The following is a 19,919-nucleotide window of genomic DNA, read 5'->3' as shown; positions in this document are numbered from 1 at the left end:
CATACATTCATTCACCTTCCAAAATCTGGTAATTCTAAGGTAAGCTCTCTAAGAGACCTGTGGTATTTGTTTTCCAACATAATTCATGTTAAATAAGCACTCCATTCATTCATTCATTCATTCACTCACTAATCCAACAAATATTTATTTAATGTCTATTCTTGGCCAGGTTCTGTGCTGGGAGCTAAAGTAAAGGGCTGTATATAAGGCAGACAAGGTTACTACTCCTACATTCCAGTGGGGAGGTGATTTGACAATAAACAAGTAAACACATTGGGTAATCTCAGTTAATAATATGTTTTATAGGAAAATGAAACAAAATAATGGGATAGAAAGTTCTTGCAGGGATGAAGGAGAAGGAGGGGGAGCTATTTTATATAAATTGGTCAGGGAAGAACTCTCAGATGATAAGACAATTGAGCTGAGACTAGAAGGTAGCTTGAAAAAAAATACTACCCATGGTAAGAGAAGTCAAGTCATGCTACAGCACCAGTCTCTAGCAATAGGACATGGCTGGCAGCAAAATAGGTGCCATTTTACAGGGTAGAGGGAAATAAAAGATCGAACCCAGCAACTCAGACAAATCTGAAAGGCAAATTCAGATCTTTGGTCAAATAAGACAAAAAGTCAGCCAAGGTTCAGGCTCCAGAAGGACAACTAAAATGCACAATCATGATCTGACTCTGAGACAGCAGTTTGACTTCTGGCTGCTTTTCTTCTTTATTTCAAGTCTACAGATCTGCAAGTGGAGGGTCATTGTAGTTGGAAGGATGGGTGAGAGAACCCTGGATTGCTCTGATTTTTACTATAGGTCAGAGATGAATTCTAAGCATGCTTTTACAAATTCTCACCCTCTCCTCTGTCTCTCATGCAAAAATCATGTTTTTTCTGTTACTATAGAATAACACCCTTTCAATCTTTTCTTCAAGTGCAAAGCAATCAAAGGATGAATTGATATCATTCTAATTAATGCTTATTTTGTAAAACAAAGTTATAAAAAATAGGCAACTTGTCAAGGAGAAGCCAAGCCATAAATGCACAAGTTCTAGGAGCTGCAGTTGCTGAGCTTTCAGGTTTCTTTTTCTTTCTCCCATTCTACTATTTGATGTTGCTATGGGAATGCAACACAAAGTGGCACTCAAAGCACAATTCCATAAAATCAATATAAATTCCAGGTGTGAATATAGCACTACGTAAAACTTGTAATTAGGTACTTGGATAGAAGAGTGGGAAGGTCGAATGTGCAGATGAAGAGTAAAATGGGGAAGAGAAGAGTTGCTAGAAGAACAAAGAAGAAAATGAGGGGATATTAGCATTATAGTTTTTATTCACATATGGCAATTAGTCAGTACTCAAATTTCTAAGTGTATGGATAACTATTGCTTCAACATACCTCTGGTCTCCTTTTCCATACTCTTCTAGGTGCTACATTTTAAGAGAGACCCAGAAAAAGAGAAGGATCCACACCTACCCACCCAAGGTTGCCAGGATGCCATGTTTCATAGTCAGGAAGAACACAGCATTTAGTCAGAGGATTTGGGTTGTGGCACTTACTAGTTGACAAATCAGTTAACCTCTCTACATCTGTCTGGTTTCTCATACTTAAAAAAAAGGGCGATCAATTTTTTGATGGTTATTCTAAACACCTTTCCTATCCTCTTGCTTTCCAGTAGAATACCCTAGCCTTGTATCCTAGGTTCAGCCTAATGTGCTAATTTGTGTGAAGCTGTAAACAACTAATCTTCTCAGATAACACATTCTTAACAAGACCATCAGGGATTAAACCCTTCCACTGAATTAATAATCAATCAAGCATTTATTAAGTGGTTTAGGTACTCTATGGGATGAAAAATAAGTAAGTATATCTCCCAAAGGAGTTATGTGGCTAAAGAGACTTAATAACAAGAAAAGGAATTATAACGTACAAGATAATTAATGTGAATTTCAAGGACAGGATGGTGGGTTTATTTAGAGAAGGCTTTATGGAGGTAGGGATACATAAAGGACTCACAAAAGAAGGGCTTGGAAAAGGAGTAAGGGCCTGAGGGAGGCTTTCTGGTCAAGGAGAGCAATGTTAGGAAAGTGTAGACATAACATGGGCTTTCCCAAAATTTACCAAGACAAAGTGAATGAAATCTCAAGGCAGATGGGTAGTTCACTTTGTTGTGGATAGTCACAGCTGCACCAACACATGTGGTAAGCTGTGTTGGTAGGGCATGATCCCTAGTTTGTACTCTCAAATGTCAAAGAAATCTTCAATAATTAGGCACTATGTCAAACAAGCCACATAATCCTGGCAAAGGGGACAATCTTCCTGGTAGCCCTGTGAAAAAGTGTCTATTCAAAAAAAAAAGTGCTCCAACTTTAATTTCTTTCAGTTCAAATCAATAACACTAAATGACTGCAGGAGGGAGACTCTTCAAACTGGATGCCCCTATCTCTGAGCAAGATTGATTTCAGAAACCATAAGAGACCACTAAAGTCTTTGAGCACCAAGAATATCTAAGACTTACACACTAATTCTGCCTGTATTCAATGTTAAGAAACAGCTTAGAGATATGAAGACACACAATAATCAGCTACCAGTGAGGGCAATGTAAGATGCTAATAACAAAATAAACAAAAATAGGCTTCCCTAGTTTGATATACTCATTTTTCAGATGTTTTTCTTATCATGTGAGATCTTGGAATATACACATTTCCTTTGGAATTTTTTTAAAAAGACTAGTAAAAGAGAGATGGTTCTTCATCTGGTCAGAAGAGGCACCAGCAAAGCCCTGGTTATTGACTAGCAAGCTAATTTATTGTAAAACTTCCTTCAGCCAGAGTGCCTCCGTATATCCTGCATTTCTCTGTTGCTAATTCCATGGAGACCCAATAATTTTCAGGTTGAATCCCTCAGAGCATGCACCCTATTGATGGTGGCTCAATAACTAACAACTCTATTGGTGTCATTATCTCCAGGTGAAATGGGCTTTTAATCTGTCATGCCTGTTAGCTTGGAGCTTAACTCCAGGTTACTAAGCCTGAGATAGATTTCTTCACTCTGATGCCCACAGCACAGAAATGTTAAGTATCACATTATGCCTCATCCTGTGGGCTTAATGAGAATGCTACAAACAATAACAATAAATAATCTCAATAATGCCTCAACATCTGTCCTAAGGGGGAGCCCAAGGCATGTGCCAGAATTCACTTATCAATCTTCACTGTATATAGCATTCCACAGTGGAAGAAAGCTGCTAACAGGGTCCTCTTTCCTTATCGGGTAGCAGCAATAAATCCTTCTAATCCAGCAGTCTATCTACCCTGCCTCTGTGGCCAAATTTACAAAAGAGCTCACATGAGGCACCTTAAAAATAATTCAATAAGACAGACATGAATTACCTAAGCAGCAACACAGAAACCACTAAATCTAGGCCTCAGGGAGTTAAACACTCTATTCCCAATCCTAAATACCAGGGCCATCTCAATTTCTAGCTAGTTCAACCTGGCATTCAGGCTCAATGACAAATTCTGGATGTCTGAGACCTAGCAAGTCTTGCATGGCTGCTTGTCTCTCTCTTATGTCCATGGACCATATAATGTAGAAAAATCAGGATAAAATGGATACCAAGGACTAGGACGGGATATATAATTTGCAGAGCCTGCTGTAAAATGAAAAGGCAAAATCTCTTGTTCAAAATTTATTAAGAATTTCAAGGCAGTGTCAGCAGAACATTAAACCAAGCAATTGTGCAGGTCACATGGCCAGGATGCCAGCCCTGCAAAGTATATTCCTAAAGAAATACATATCCTTTGAACATAACTAAAGCATATTCACCAAAGAAAATGTTAGTATTTTGGCAAAATGAATGGGAAACTAAGTTATATAATTTCAATAATAAAAAAGAATATAAAGTCAATTTCTCAAATTCTAAGTTTCTTTTTGGTAAAATCCCAAATAAAAGTAAATGGAATGTTCCCTAGGCCTTGAAGCACCTTGAAATCTCTTAAGATGAGCATTTTTTTTCCTTAGGTGGGATGTGTTTTTAGGAGCATTGTCTGTTTCCCTCCTTCCACATCCCAATTTTATGCCCATCAGGTACAATCCTGTCTTCTGAACAGGTTTCTGTGTCCTGATGTCATCCAAAGACAAAGAGCAATGCCCCTACAAACTCAAAGCCTTCCAAGGCTCCCTTCTCACTTAGTCCAGAGATTCTCTATTCAGAATTCCTGACCACAGGCCTTTCTTAGCTCAGTGCAAATTTGTAAAGCACCAGTGATTAACACACTTAGAGGTTCTACTCATTAACTACAACTTCCCAAGCTTTAGGCTGCCAGCTCCACCCACTTCACTCAAGAATATCCAGCTAGGGAGACTGTTCAGTTTTCAATACTACCATATCTTAACTCAGCAGCAGCAAAGATAAATGCAAGTAGAGAAAATGTTTCTTCTCTAGAACTTTGGTGATGTTCAAGTACTTTTTTGGTTCAGCTATGTCCTCTCACATTAGCTAATTTTTCTGAATTATCCACAGATCAGGCTACCTGAAGCAATCAAAAGAATCATACTCCTTAAAAATCATCAAATACAATGATTTCTAATGTTTTAAAGACATGAACCTTGTGGCTCAAATGAAATCATATGTGAAGATGAAAACAGAGCTCTTCTAGTAGAGAACAAGGGGCAGTGTATATGGGTATATGTGTATAAGTGGTAAATGATTGCCCACTATACTTCTTCCTGATGGTGCCTCTATAGAAAACCAACAGTAATGAAGAAAGCTATGGAATTACAGCTGAACACTCACTTACATAGAAGTTAAAATGGAGTCCTAGAGAAGGAAAGTGAGTTGCCCAGAGGCAGATCACCTATTGCATTCAACATATTCCAGGGAAACCTTTTATCTGCCAAGTCTACAAAAATTGAAAGTGAACAACTTTACAACGGGGTAGCATCCTGAAAACCCCATCAAAAATTGAAAAAAAAAATCGTAAAATGAAAATGTGTTTAATATACTTGACATATGAACATTCTAGCTCAGCACTGTAGAATATGGATTGTTTCCTTTTATGATTGTGAAGCTAACTGGGAACTGCTGCTCACTCTGCTGCCCAGCATTGTGCGGATCATACCATGTATAGCTAACTGGGGAATGGATCAATAGTCAAAGTATTATTCCTTCTGAATGCATATTGCCTTCATACCATTATAAAACTGAATCATTGTAAATTGAACCATGGTAAATTGGAGTAGGGGATGACTGTTCATACTCTCTCCTCTATGCCTTTCACTTGGGTTACAATAAGACAGATCTTCAGTCCTCTTTTGAATGTATTCTGAAAGACAGTTTACCATGCTTTATGAAGAATACTTGTGGAGCAAAGAAAAAATTATTGATTCCCCCACCTCTTTATTATATACTTCCTTTCACCCCAGAAAGAAACTTTGAATCATTGTAAGTTTCAAGATAAATACTGAATTTCACAGACCCCCTTTTATTACAAATTACTTTCCTGATCTCTGATGTTTTTTTTTTAACTAATAGGGAAAACTGATTACTACTGAAAATGCACTGCTTGTCAAAGAAGACTATCAATGAATGAACTATAGAAGTGGCTGAAGCCAGATTTAACCATTTACCTTTCTTGTTGGTGGAAAAGCTTCTGAAATTAAGTGGAACATAGGTAAAGGCCTAAGAATGCCATAGAATTCTTGGATAACATATCCAAAAGAGTTCCCAAGTGACAGGCAAGGGTTAAGCCTCCCTCTAGAAAGCTACAGAGAAACAAGGAATAGGGTGTTTAGCACTAAGCTGAAATGACTTTCCATTATCTTGGGAGGAGTGTAAAGAGCAGCAAACATCCAAGGTTAGAAAGGAAACAGCTGTATATAAAGCACGCGGCTCAACTAGAGACTATTCTATGACAACATCCCCTGAAGAAAGTGTCCCAGTGACTTTGAGGCATATTTCAGCTATACTTAGAATTACAGACAAAGAATAGAGGCTCACCATTCCCTCCTTTGTCCCTTGCATCTCTAAGCCAAAGTGTAGATGAGACTTGGACAACATCTATCTGCTGCACAGCAAGGTTAGGCTTCCTTATATACTCCCCTAACCTTGTAAACTTTTCTTCATAATAGCCATCAAATCTATAACTACTTGGACAATACCTATCTTGCCTGTCAGACTGGAAGCCCCATGATGAGAGGAATTAAGTCTGTCTTGTATATCACTACATTTCTTCATATAACAGACATTTAAGAAATATATATTAAAATGAATTGATTCTACACTTCAAAATATCCATGGTTTATGGGTAATGATGGCAAGAAGGGGAAAAAGCACATCCCCATGTTGCTTACTTGTGATTTGAAAATTTGTTAAATTAATGATTAAAAATCACTGTGGTTATCCATTTCTCTAGAGTCAAAGTCTGCTATGTGAAATATAAGCCTATCTATAGAGTGTGTTCAAGGTAGCACAGTTTTCCTTTGAAAAAATTTTACCCAGATGGCATTTTTTTAAATAGCTGTCCAGCTGAATTAATTCAAGTAGACCTATTGGCTCAGGTCAGAGAGAAAGAATATTCCTTCAACTCTCTTCAGTGTAACTGTCCCTGGACACCTTTTGATTTCTACAGCCTAATTTTGTCTGTCTGGAACACAGGCTAATCCCTCTCATTCTCATTGCTGTTCAATTCATAATCCAAGCAAAATAGTCATCCCTAAAAAAGTGCAACAAAGAGAAACGGAGAATGAAAAGGAAATGGAGATCATAAGTTTTGCAATAAAACATATATTAGATGTGCTATTGTCAAGTTCAGCTTGCTTGGTTATTTGGGATGACTGAACTTATGATTCGTACTATCAGGAACATCAGGAACACATTAGAGCATGCATTATGGCTGAAGTGTATGGGAGAAAAAAATATATTTATACTCATAAAATGAATGTCTATTATATCTAGAAACCTAACCCTATTTTTTAATATTTATTTTTTAGTTATAAGTGGACACAATATCTTTAATTTATTTTATGTGGTACTGAGGATTGAACCCAATACCTCATGCATGCTAGGAGAGCACCCTACCTGAGCCACACAACCCCAGTCCCCCCGAGCCAAAACCCCAGGCCCTATTTTCTTGATTCATTGTTCATCTTATTTTAAGTCAGTTAGCTTGGATTCAGAGTATTATAACAGAGAGGCTGAATAAAAGTTTCTCAATCTTGGGAGAGAGAAAACTCAACAATTCTCTGTTTTTCATTTGGAATACTTAGGCAACAGGTTAGTACTTGAGAGGATGCCAAAAGATGAATTATAAGTATAGATATTATGATACACTTTGTAACAGGTTATCTCAGAACTTATCTAACAAAATGTGTTTCTCTACCAATTTATAAAGTCCTCTCTACTTTGTTTATCTGCCCTTCCTTTGGGTTCCCATAGCACCTGTATTTTCTTCTGAGAGACCACTTACCACAGAGTATATAAAAACCTTTTCACTTGTTAATATCCTCAACTAGTCTATTAAATCCTTCAGGATAGGGCTAAGACTTCCTCATCTCTGTAACTGCTCAGGTATACAGAGAGAAAGTGACCATTCAATGTGGACATCATGGAAGGTAAGCATGTATTTTTTAAAATATTGGAGTTGCTGAACACTTTCTATTTAAACTTTTATTTTACAATTGTCTTCAGAACTCCTTTACAAGACACTCAAGATGGTCAGATGCATTATTTATAAATATACCTAATGTTCTATCCAGGAATGATATGTTGCTAAAGAAAAGATCAAAATAGAATCAACATGTAAATATTACACTAGACAATAAATGAATTTTCTTCTGATTCAGAGGAAATTTGCAAAAGCTTGAGGGTAACCATCATGAGCACTGATTTGCAATGCAACTAGCAATCAAATCTTGCTAGTTGACAGAGGGCTCTTTCTGAATATAATGCTAAATTAATTGGAAAACTGAATTTTGTAAATTGGGCATAGGAAGGATTTGGCATCCTTCTAATGATACTCATGTAGCTCTATCAGCTGATGAATGCAGAAGAAGAGTAGATTATATAGAAAACATCTATCTTTGGCCACCTACTATCTAATGCATTACAAAGTTAATGTTCTTTAACTTATCAGGACCTATGGTACACCCCACACATTCTTTGCTTTTGAGAAATTAACTCTCAGTGCTATAACAATAACATTATTTTTTTAAATATTTACTTTATTAACAGAAATGTACTTTTTGCATAAAAATAAATCATATTGGTTTGTGTTATTTATATACACTTGACTTCATTCTGAAGAGCTGTCTTTCACCTATACAGTAATAAGCAGTGATTCATCAATAAACCTGGAGAAACTCAAGGCTGCTCTTTTAGCCTCTCCCAAGTTTTTCATGTGATGCTTCTGAACCAAAAAGCATTAAGAATAGCAATGCAAAAATAAATAAATAAATGAACCTTGAATAGCCTATATCCATATTACTTGTATGAAATCAACACATGGCAATCAATAGTAATAAATTGATTTTTATTTTTTTAAAAAAGCATACCTATTTTCAAAATACTAGTTTTATTTTTAAATTTTGCTTTGAAGCAAAGTAAAATTTCTTTTTAAAATTTTGATCTTACTCTAAAGATGTAAGGTTATAAGGAATTTCTTCAAAATACATTTTATAAGTAGGATATTTCGTACTATAAGACCATGACCAACTTACACCTTATTAGAACTTTTATGGTATGGGCTGGAAAACTCACATGTTCTTGAAAATTCACATATGTAGAGCTCATTTGGCATCCCTTGTATAACATTTATTTTCTATAAAATGTGCACTGTAGACAACTAAGTAATGTGGCTGATTGGAATGTGTTGTCAAGCTAGCTACATTAGAGCCATGTCTTTTCTCCTAGTTTTCTTAAGGCTCAATATTAGATTATATCAATATTGGATTATATCTAGTTTTCTTAATTTTTTTAAGGTTCGGTATTGGATTATCTCTTTTCAATCTTTGTATAAGCAGCACATAAAGTTCAGCATATAGTTTTATTAACAGTCACCATTTATTGAATGATTACTATAACCAGGCACATGCGCACATGACACCTCCACACTTTCCTGTCGAATTCTCACTAGATCCTTGCAAAGTAGGTACTGAAAGCACACAATTCAATTCTTCATTTGAATAAACTAAGACGGTTAGTGGTTGAATAATGCTATGAAAAACAGTAAATTGTGGCATGGGAAACCAAACCAGGCCTATTTGATTGTAAAACCTATGCTCTTAAACACCATGGTAGACCGCTCAGAGTCAATGTTTGTTGAACTGACCTGTTAAGTTGAATATCAAAATTAAAAGCTACTTTCATGAAATAGGTTTTATGTACAATTTTCCAATAGAAACCAAGTATTTGTTAGTTTATCTTGTTTTGGGTAACTGCAACTTAGAAGGTAAGTACATTCACTTTAAGGAAGCAATACTCTTTCATTTTAAAATATAAAAGAAACAGAAACACAATCTCAAAACGTAAGGTCTTAGAGTCCCTATTTCATTCAGCTATTTTCTTACCTACTTATTTCCTTTTGGATAATGGGATTTTAAAAAATCTTACTTTACATCTTTTTATTTTCACAAATAGGTGAAAATATTCCTTACCCCCAAATATGAAATTGTAGAAAGTACTATGTGATTATATATCAGGCTTTCTAATTTAGCTAAAATACTAAATCATCATGCATATACTATGAAGCTATATTTATACATCTTTTTAAAAGCCATAGGACTAGAACTACTCATGAAACAAAGGGGGAAATAGTATTTACCCATCTTATTCCAGAGTAAGATGAAAAATGAGAAAATAAGTTATTTGAAGTTTTTTAATGCTTATATGTGATTTGGAACACATTGCTGTTAACTCATGACTAACAGTGAATTAAATCAAGGCAAGATATGTTAAAAACAAATACTGCAATAGGACCATAATAATGAACTTGCTAACTGGTCTTTCCTCTTCAAAATGTTAATAAATATTTATCTTTAGTGTTCATATGTGCTATTCATTTCTCTGTAGGAGCATGTAAGAGGAGGCATACATGAAGTTGTTAAAATTAACTGATTTCTATTAATAAAGACACATGTTCCTCTAAGATTTTTATTTCCAAGGGGCCAGTGAACCTTGAAAACAATACACTTAATTCCAATTAGCAATAGAAACTCTTCTCATTGTCAAATGTGTTGGACAAAGTACTGGAGTTGATAACGTAAACATTTTTCTAAGTTATGAGACTATTACGTATCTCATGAAATCTGTGCAAAAATGTAGGCTCAGTAAGATAATGGGCTTATCTATGGAGCAGAGACTTATTTTTTGGATATTTTAGGCATTTGGGAAGGTGAAATCAATGTAACATTATGTTAAATTTGAATAATCATTGTATTTACCAATGTTTTCCTTTAAAAATTTATTTTTCTAATTTCCTCATTTTCCTTTCCCACTATTATAACAACCTTTCTTATTAAGTAACCTCAATTATCTTGCAGCATATCCAAGGGAACTACTATTTTTAGCACCTACTAAATGACAGGCACTGTAAGCATTTATAAAATTTAACGTTTCACCTAACATTTATATCTAGAACAAAGGCAGATGGAGAAGAACAAGGCGGAAAAATAAGTTTAGTATGGGTAACTATGCTTGGAACTTTTAAAATTATTTTCTAATCTTCACAACCTTATAAGGTAGGTCTTATTGCCATTTCACAGAGGACAGAAACAAGAATCAATGCCACAGACTTCCCTAAAATGCCAAAGCTACTTAATGGTTGAATCAAGATTTGAATCCAGGTCTATATGACTCAAAAACCTATGTTCTGTCAAACCCACATTAATGTCTTGTCTAAACATGTACAGAAGAATATTTCTCTGTATTCTTAAATTTTAAAAAATCAACCCAAAGCACAGAAATTAAATAATTAGCCTGAGATCACATATTATGTTAATGAAATTGCTTGAAATAAGACCAAGGAAAGGGAATACTAAGCTAGGATTTCCTACTAGACATGATGTAATGTATAAATAGTGCTGCCTCTTTAGAATAGACACATCTTCATAAATAAAATGTAAAATTTAGACTAAGGAAACTCCAAGGTTGACAACTTAAATATAAGTGTCACTTAAGTCCCAAATTCTGAAATTAAAATCCCCATAGCAAGATTAATTAATTGTGCTATTGTGCACATATATCATTTTGTTTTCTTTGTGAGGTTGTAAACCATCTACTTTAAGGGACAAGCTAACATATATAAGAGAAAAAATCCTGAGAATTTTTTTAAATGTGAAATATGAATGATAATTAAATATTATCATGATAGAAACTTTCATGCCAAATGTTCTTGATTTTACTTTTTAAACTGTTTATGGGAGATATTTAAAAAAGAAAGATTTTTGAAAATCCAGAAATCAAAACCCTTGCTTACTTTCTATTAGAGGAGTTATACAAATTGAAAATATTTTGAGTAGGTGACAAAGATTACAATTTGGCACTTAATTCGACTTGGCAATGACTATGAATGGAGAGAGTATGTAGTTAAAGAACAGATGCTTGGTGATTATTATAATTGTACATATTGGTTTAATCAGAAAACACATACCAAGCAGTCTATAAAAGGATGTGATTTGCTTATTTGTTTTGGAAATTCACATCAGCTATTTCCAAATATGAGGAACTATTATTAGAGTCATTAAAAATAATACCAACAACTTGCATACATACTATCATTTGTTCATTGAACAAATATTTATAAAATGCTAGCAGTGTGTTATGTGCTGGATAAATAAAGAGATCAAATTTTAAAAATGAAAATCTCTGCCTACATGAAGTTTACATTCTAGTGAAGACAGTTAAACATTAACATGTAAGTTTTACAGTAATTTATATGATGTTATCATGGAAACCAGTAGGCAGGGTATCGGTGGTATTGAGTGATTGGGATTGTAAGTTGCATGGTTGATAAAATCCATACTAAGAAAGAAGGTGATATAAGAACAAAGACATGAAGCAGAGTGTTGGAGGAAAGCATACAAGTATTAAGGAAGTACAGTACAGATAGAGGGAATAGCTAGTGCAAAGGTCCAAAGGCTCCAGCATACCTTAAGTACAAGAAAAGATCAATCAAGGTAACTCAAAGATTTTAACCTGAGAAACAAGAAAGATTAGCCATTAACTGAAAGTGAAGATGGGATGGATATGTAGATGGATTTGGAAGAAAGATCAGTTTAGTTTGGGATATGTTAAGGATGTGATATTTATTAGACATGCAAATGGAGATGATGAGTATGGAAAATCAGTCATACCAATCTGAAGTTCTGGAGAGAATTCTGGAGATACAAATTATGAAGTAATCAACATAGCAATATTTAAAATCATAAAACTAGATGAGATCCTGAGGAAATCAATACAGATAGAAATGAGAATGGGTCCAAAGAGTAAGTCCTGGTGCACTCCAATGTTATGAGATTCAAGAAAGGAGGAATCAGCAAAGGAGACTGAGATAAAAGATCCCATGAGATAAGATCCAAAGCAAACAAACAAAAATCAGAATATGAAAGTGGTCTTCCTTTCTTCAACAATTGCAACAAAATATGGAGTCCCAAATTCTTCCCATGTCTTTTATCAGGTTATTCATTTTGTTTTTAATTGCCACAAATCAGAGATAATATCATATTTATATTATTTTATATTACTGCTAAAACTTTTGGAAACAAGTTTAAGTAAAAATATGCATATCTACACATGAACAAATATCCATCTACACATAGCCTATAAAATAATCACATGGTACATCAATTTTGAAGTGAATGATATTGCTATTAATGATTTAGACTGAACATCATTGAATAGTGAGCAGCTTTATCAGGATAAACCCATTATTTAAAAATCTTTTCCGCATTTCAAAAGAAGAGCTTTTGGACATTTACATATTTATCAAGTGGTGATTACTACTTTAAGAGTTTTAATATATAATTCACATACCATACAATCCATCTATTTTAAGTATGCAATTCAATTTTTTCTGTATATTCACAGATATGTGTAATCATTACCACAGCTAACTTTCCAACACTTTGGTTACGAGAAAGACACAGACTGTTCTTTAGCTGTCATCCTCCTAGCTTTCTCTCTCACTAGTCCTAAGCAATCATAAACCTACTTTTTATCTTTATAGATTTTCTTATTCTTGACATGTTGTATAAATTAAACCATATAGTATATGGAATTATGTAACTGGCTCCTTTCACTTAATATGTTTTCAAGCTTTATCAATGTTATAACATGTGTCAGAATATAATCTATTTATGGCCAAATAATATTCTATTATGCATTCATGCTTATGCCAGTTTTTGTTTGAAAACTTGTGAGATGTTATTTTCAATATATACTTCAACTTCAGTATTGCAAGTGAAAACAATTTTGCCCTTTAACAACTGTAAAGATTATTTTTCCCCCTTATAAGAAAAAAAGAGTTTGGGAGACATCGAAGTATTAGAGTTAAAACTTATTAAACAAAATTATTTGACTATAATAAATAAAAATCTTTAGATTTAAAAAGTCAAATAGGCTGCTTAAATAACAAATTTCTTAAACCCCTTAAAATGCTAACATGCATTATGATTATCATCTATGAGAGAATATTCAGCAGTTTCCTAATTTATTTCCATGAAGAATCCTTTCATGTGAAATGTTTCAGATTCATAGAACTATTATTTCAATGTGAAAATATTGAAAACACTGATATAAAATAATAATTAAATTCAGGATGGTTATTGATCAATTATTTGTGAAATGAGTACATTCTATATCATATGTGACCATTTTTGGATTTTTTTTTTTTTGGTCATTTGTTAAATAAGAATCAACATTCAGAGAGTCAGATTATACCAAGAAACCCACAGGTCCATACCTCTCATTAAACAGGCTTCTACTGTGCCATGTAAACAACAGTGTAGATGGCTATTATTTTTTGCATACTCAAGTAAATTTAATATTAGCATTTAATTAACTTGCTCACTAACCTAGAGCAGGAAACAAAAGAAAAAAAAGAGAAAATAATTAATTATATAAATTTAATGTTGGAATAATTTCAGTGAAGCAAAGTCATTTTATCAGTAGTCATTCAACAAATCTCCTAAATTCATTATTTTGAAGATATTTTCACATTACATTTCATACAGAAGAAACACGATTTTCCATAGCCACACTGTTGACAGGTATCTTGATGAAAATTATAATTGCTATTAGAGGATTTCAATTTCAATGTTTTGTTCTGATAATCAGAGAAGAAAAATAAAGGAATAAGTAATAGCACCATACCAATTCTGGGCAAGAATTCCAATAAAGCAATAGCACACTTGCCAACAATTGTTATTCATAATTATGAACTGTTTTGGTACTCATAAGCTTAAATAATAATCATAAGAGCAATTTCTACACAAGTGCTTTCTTCCCCAAATAAATGTTTATATTCAATTCATTCAGGTGACTGTTTATCTAAATCAGATTGTAATGTTTTTGATATTACTGGCTTTTCATTTAAATATTTTTAAGTTTTCTGTTTAATCAGAACTTAAAACCATTCTACTGCATCCAGATATCACAAATCATACAATGCAAAGTACTCTGTCTGGTCAACCAAATGGAACTCAGCAGCTGAATAAATGAGGTAGCTGCCTACAATTTAGGATTTACTACCTTATACACTTCATGCTTGCCAACTACATTCATTTTAAACTAAAAATAATATGCAGCTAAATGTGAAGATGCCCCAATGACAACCTAAGTAAGATAGAAAATGAAATGGCCTATTTTTTATTAATAAAAAAGTATGTATGCACCAATGGTCAACACAACCTGTCATTTTGCAAAAGAACATAGAAATGGTAAGAAGAGAAGTGATTTGTTCTCCAAACCTGTGCTGGGAATTTCTGGAGGATTCTTGTGACTAGTATAACTTATTGTGACTGAAAAAAATAGTTATTCATCAAAATCTATACCCACCCTACAACATGCGATGGTGCTAGGGGGAGGAAATGAGGAACTTTACTTCCAAGACCTTTCTTGGATCCAGGTGTGACCAAGTAACTTGTTCCTGCTGGTGGAATGTGAACAGAAATGATGGGTATCACTTCCAGATGAGAAGATTTAGTAAGTGGGTATGACTTCTACACTATCTTCCATCCTTGGGCTGGGTAAAGAAGAGTTTCTGAAAGCCTTATGAAAGAGTCACAGCATAGAAGCAATCTGGATTCATGAATCACCTTTGGAGGCAAGCTACTTCCTTACTTACTCACACCTGCAATGGATTATTACATGAATGGGAAGTAATTTTCTATTGTGCTAAGTCACTGAAATTTGCAGGATTATGGGTAACAAATCTTGCTATCCTAACCAGAAAATATATATTTCTTACAATAGTAATTTTTTCTCTCATTTAGGGACTACACAGATCTGAGCCAAGATATATGAGCAACTTAGCCAGCTAATAATTTGGTGCCCCAAAATTTCTTTAAATAATGGTTCAACATCTATTGAGAAGACGGACCAAAGAGTATGTGCAGATGGAGAAGTATGTGGATGTACAATTCATTAGAAGCAAGACAGTCTCTCTGCCTGCTGCTCTAAGATATACAACCATATCTACAAAGTCATCCACCTTATTCACATGCACTGCTGTCCTAGAAAAGAGTCCAGTAAATGCAATGTTCTCCATCTGTTTATAGCCCTAGTGATATTTTTGTATCTGTGAAAGGTTTTCAAATATACCAGTTGGCACCTAGGGCAGCTACCTGACTTTCAAGCCCTTAAATTGAGTCTCAATCTATGTCTGTCATCCTAAAATGTGTTTTACCAAACTGTTTCTTGAACATTTTTTACTTTGACCCACAGAATAAAATACATTTTAGATTGGACCCCATATACTCCTATGTTTGTTTCATGAAGAGGTAATTGCCTTACTATATGTGATATACTCTGATATATTCTATTTTATGTCATTTTAGAAGTGCTGGTTGCAACCTTCTAAATTGATTTTACAACCCACTAATGGGTCATAACCCATAGTTCAAAAAATACTCTTGGATGGATTCTTCTTATGGATATTTCGCTTTATCTTTTGGAATAGAAGGGAAATACATTCAACAGGGAATGAAATGGAAGAATTAAGGTACAGGAAACTACTAAAGGTCGGGGAGAATAAGAGAAAACTAATGGTGCATGTGAAAATGGATGAAAAGAAAAAGCATAGCATCAAGGAATGCATTACATAGCATTAGCTAACCTTAGTGTAGAATATGCTTTCAATGAACAAACTTGAGCTTTATTTGTAGGAACCACAGAGACTGGGAAAGTCTGTGGAAGAGCACAAGCAAATTGCCTCAGTAAGAGCAATGCCAGAGGTTTTATTTCTGAATATATGCATGAAAATGTTGAAAAAAAAACTTGAGAAAAGAATGCCAGGGACACCCTAATTGAGAATTTTATCCTCTGGCTAGACTACATTCTTGCCCTGTCACAATAGTTACATACACATTCACAAAATTTCCAAGAACTGAGATCCTGTAAGATCATATTTAATTTCAGTCTTGGAAAGTATCCAGTCCATTCTGGGTCTACTAAGAAAGGAGAACAGAACAAATGAAAAAAAAATGTTTGGCTCAGCAAGTATGACATAGTTTTCAAGGGAAAACTATTGCTGAAGAGTATATTTATGGATTAAAACAGATGATATGTTAATTTTCACATGTTTGAAGGAAAGCCTTGGAGAGAAATCACAAAATCTCTCAGGACCAGCATTTAGATATTGTTCTGTGAAACTTTTTTTCCATTTTCTTGCTGCCATAAAAGAACTATGATCTCTAGTCTCACTGGTCAAAAATATTATAAACTTTTAGATACTTTAAAACAAAGTTTTCTTTTTAAATATGCAAATGCCTTCAGATTATATAGTTTTTTTCCAAGTAACAAAGGAATAACTAAAAATTACGAAACAATCTCCCAAAATGGCAAAAGTCACATATGGACAATTCATAGAGAAGGCACTACAATTGGACAATAATCATTTTAAATAGATGTTCAGGGCTAGGATTGTGCCTCAGTGATAGAGCACTCACCTAGCCTGTGTGAAGCCCTGGGTTTGATCCTCAGCACCACATAAAAATAAATACATAAAATATAGGTATTAAAATAGATTTTCAAGGGGATAGGCAAAATTATGGAAGTTAAAACAACTTAAAAAATTTTTTAATTAAATTAATAGAGAATTATTGTTAAATATTTTGCTAAGGGAATGCTAAGACAGGAGAGTTAAGGAAGTGGTTGGAGGAGGATTATAAATTGCTAAAAACCTTTTTAGAAAGCATCATGATACATCAAGAATGTTATGCTTTTTATTCAAAATATGCTTCATTTTGACCTAATATTTCTCATTTTAAGGATCAATTATGGGGAAATGATATGAAATTCAGAAAAAAGCATTATATACATGTATGTTTGTTGGAACATCAAACAAAATCATGAACAGCCTTTAGTTTTATGAAAAGCACCATGGAGGTTGGCAAGAACAAGTGCCTTATGAAAGATGGCAAGAAGAAAGCTAACAGGAAAGTGACTGATGCATTTTCTAAGACAGATTGGTATGATATGAAAGCATTGGCTATGTTCAATATAAGAAATATTGGAAAAACATTAGTCATGAACACTCAAGTAACCAAAATTGCATCTGATGGCCTCAAAAGTCATGTGCCTGAAATGAGCTTTGGCCAATATGCAGAATGATGAAATTGCATTGAGAAAATTCATGCTAATTTCTAAGGAAGTTCAGGGCAAAAACTGCCTGACTTTCATTGCATGGATCTTACCCATGACAAAATGTGTGCCATGGTCAAAAAAATGTCAGACCATGATTGAAGTTCATGTTCACGTCAAGACTACCTATGGTTATTTGCTGCATCTGTTTCATGTTGCCCTTACAAAAAAATATGCAACATTCAGATATGGAAGACCTTTTATGCTCAGCACTAATAGGTCCATCAAATCTGGAAAAAAATGATGAAAAACATGACTCAGGAGGTACAGACAAAGATCTTGAAAGAAGTGGTCTAGAGAGCATTGGGAAAGACACAGAAAAGGTTTAGCAGTCTATTTATCCTCTTTGTGATGTCTTTGGTAGGAAAGTAAAATTGCTGAAGAAGCTCAAGCTTTAATTAAGAAAACTCATGAAGTTTTCATGGTAAAGGTAGTCATTCTAGAATTGCTACTGGGGATGGGACAGGCACTAAAGTTGAACAAGTAAATAGATATGAACCACCAGTTCAAGAATCTGTTTAAAATGCAGATTTTTAATAGTGACAAATAAAAAGTTCTATTTGTAATGGAAAAACATCACGAACAATATAGGCATATATCAATTACAGAATGACTGAGTCACATAAACAGCTATTAAAAACAATGTTTTGGAAGGTTTCAATTGCATGAATAAGTTCTCCCAAATATTATTTTACAGAAAAGCAGGATGTGGAAATTTAATTTGATATCATATCAACAGGGTCAAAAACATAGATGGAAAAAAGTGTACATAAAACACACCAATTATCATTTTCCAAAACAAGAGAAACTTAACTTTTTATACTCTTCTGTAGAGGACCAATGCTCTAAAATGAATATATATAGCTCATATGCTATTTAAATAAGACAACCTTTTACTCTCATATGTTGTTGGTGTGACTACAAATTAGTGCAACCACTAGGGAAAGCAGGATGGAGATTCCTTAGAAAACTTGGAATGGAACTACCATTTGACCCAGTTATCCCAATCCTCAGTTTAATCCCTACAGATTTAAAATCAGCATACTACAGTGACGCCACCATATCAATATTTATAGTAGCTCTATTCACAATAGCCAAAACTATGGAAACAATCTAGATGCCCTTCAATAAATGAATGGATGATGAAAAATGTGGTATATATACACAATGGAATATTAGCAATAAAGAAGAATGAGATGGATGGAAGTAGAGAATATCATGCTAAGTGAAATAAGTCAATCTCAAAAAACCAAAGGCCAAATATTCTCTGTGATATGTGGATGCTAACCCAAAACAAGGGAGGGTGGAAAGAGGAATAATAGCAGTCCATTGAATTAGACAAAGGGAAATGAAGGGAAGGGAGGAAATAGGAAAGACAGTAGAATTAATCAGATATAACTTTCCTATCTTACATTTTAATACATGGCCAGGGTAACTCCACATCATGTATAACCACAAGAATGGGATCCTAACTAGAATAAGTTATACTATGCATATGTATTATTTACCAAAATTCATTCTACTGTCATGTATAACTAAAAAGAACAAATTAATAAGACAACCTTTTATAATGAAATGACTTATTATAACTAGTACACGTTTCTTGCCCCAAATCAGAAAAAAATGTTTAAAAAATTTGCATTGCAGTACTTTCTATGACCCTGTAGTGCTTCTCTCCAAGTTTTTATGGCATACTACATACCATTTGTGTACAATTATTTTTAAAATAACATGGTTTGTGATTACAAAAGTAATACCTGCTCATTGTGTAAAAATTTGGAAAATATAGAAAATAACAAAAACTAAAAATCATCTAGAATCCCACCACACATAATAATAAGTAACAACAATATTATTAGTCACAAAGCCTGCTAACCACCAGTAAGCATTTTAGATCAACTATCTCATTTAGTTTTCATAAGAGCCCATTGATTCATAGCTATGAATCTTCCTGTTTCAGATACATGAAACATATTCAGAAGAGTTATTTACCTTATCCAAATCCATATAACTAATAAGTGGCAGAGCTGCACTGATTCCACAGAATGAGTTCTTAAGCACTATTGT

At 33.9% G+C, this 19,919-nt stretch overlaps 1 pseudogene; it reads left to right on the top strand.

Annotated features, from left to right (window-relative positions):
* The first annotated feature begins 17,591 nt into the window (after nucleotides 1-17,591).
* LOC143639163 (small ribosomal subunit protein eS1 pseudogene) lies at nucleotides 17,592-18,374 on the top strand (annotated as a pseudogene).
* Nucleotides 18,375-19,919: the final 1,545 nt, after the last annotated feature.

Source organism: Callospermophilus lateralis, chromosome X, assembly GCF_048772815.1.
Source record: "Callospermophilus lateralis isolate mCalLat2 chromosome X, mCalLat2.hap1, whole genome shotgun sequence".
Classification (NCBI taxonomy): Eukaryota; Metazoa; Chordata; class Mammalia; order Rodentia; family Sciuridae; genus Callospermophilus; species Callospermophilus lateralis.
Note: the sequence above shows the minus strand (reverse complement) of the source record. Positions and strands in the feature narration are given on the sequence as shown.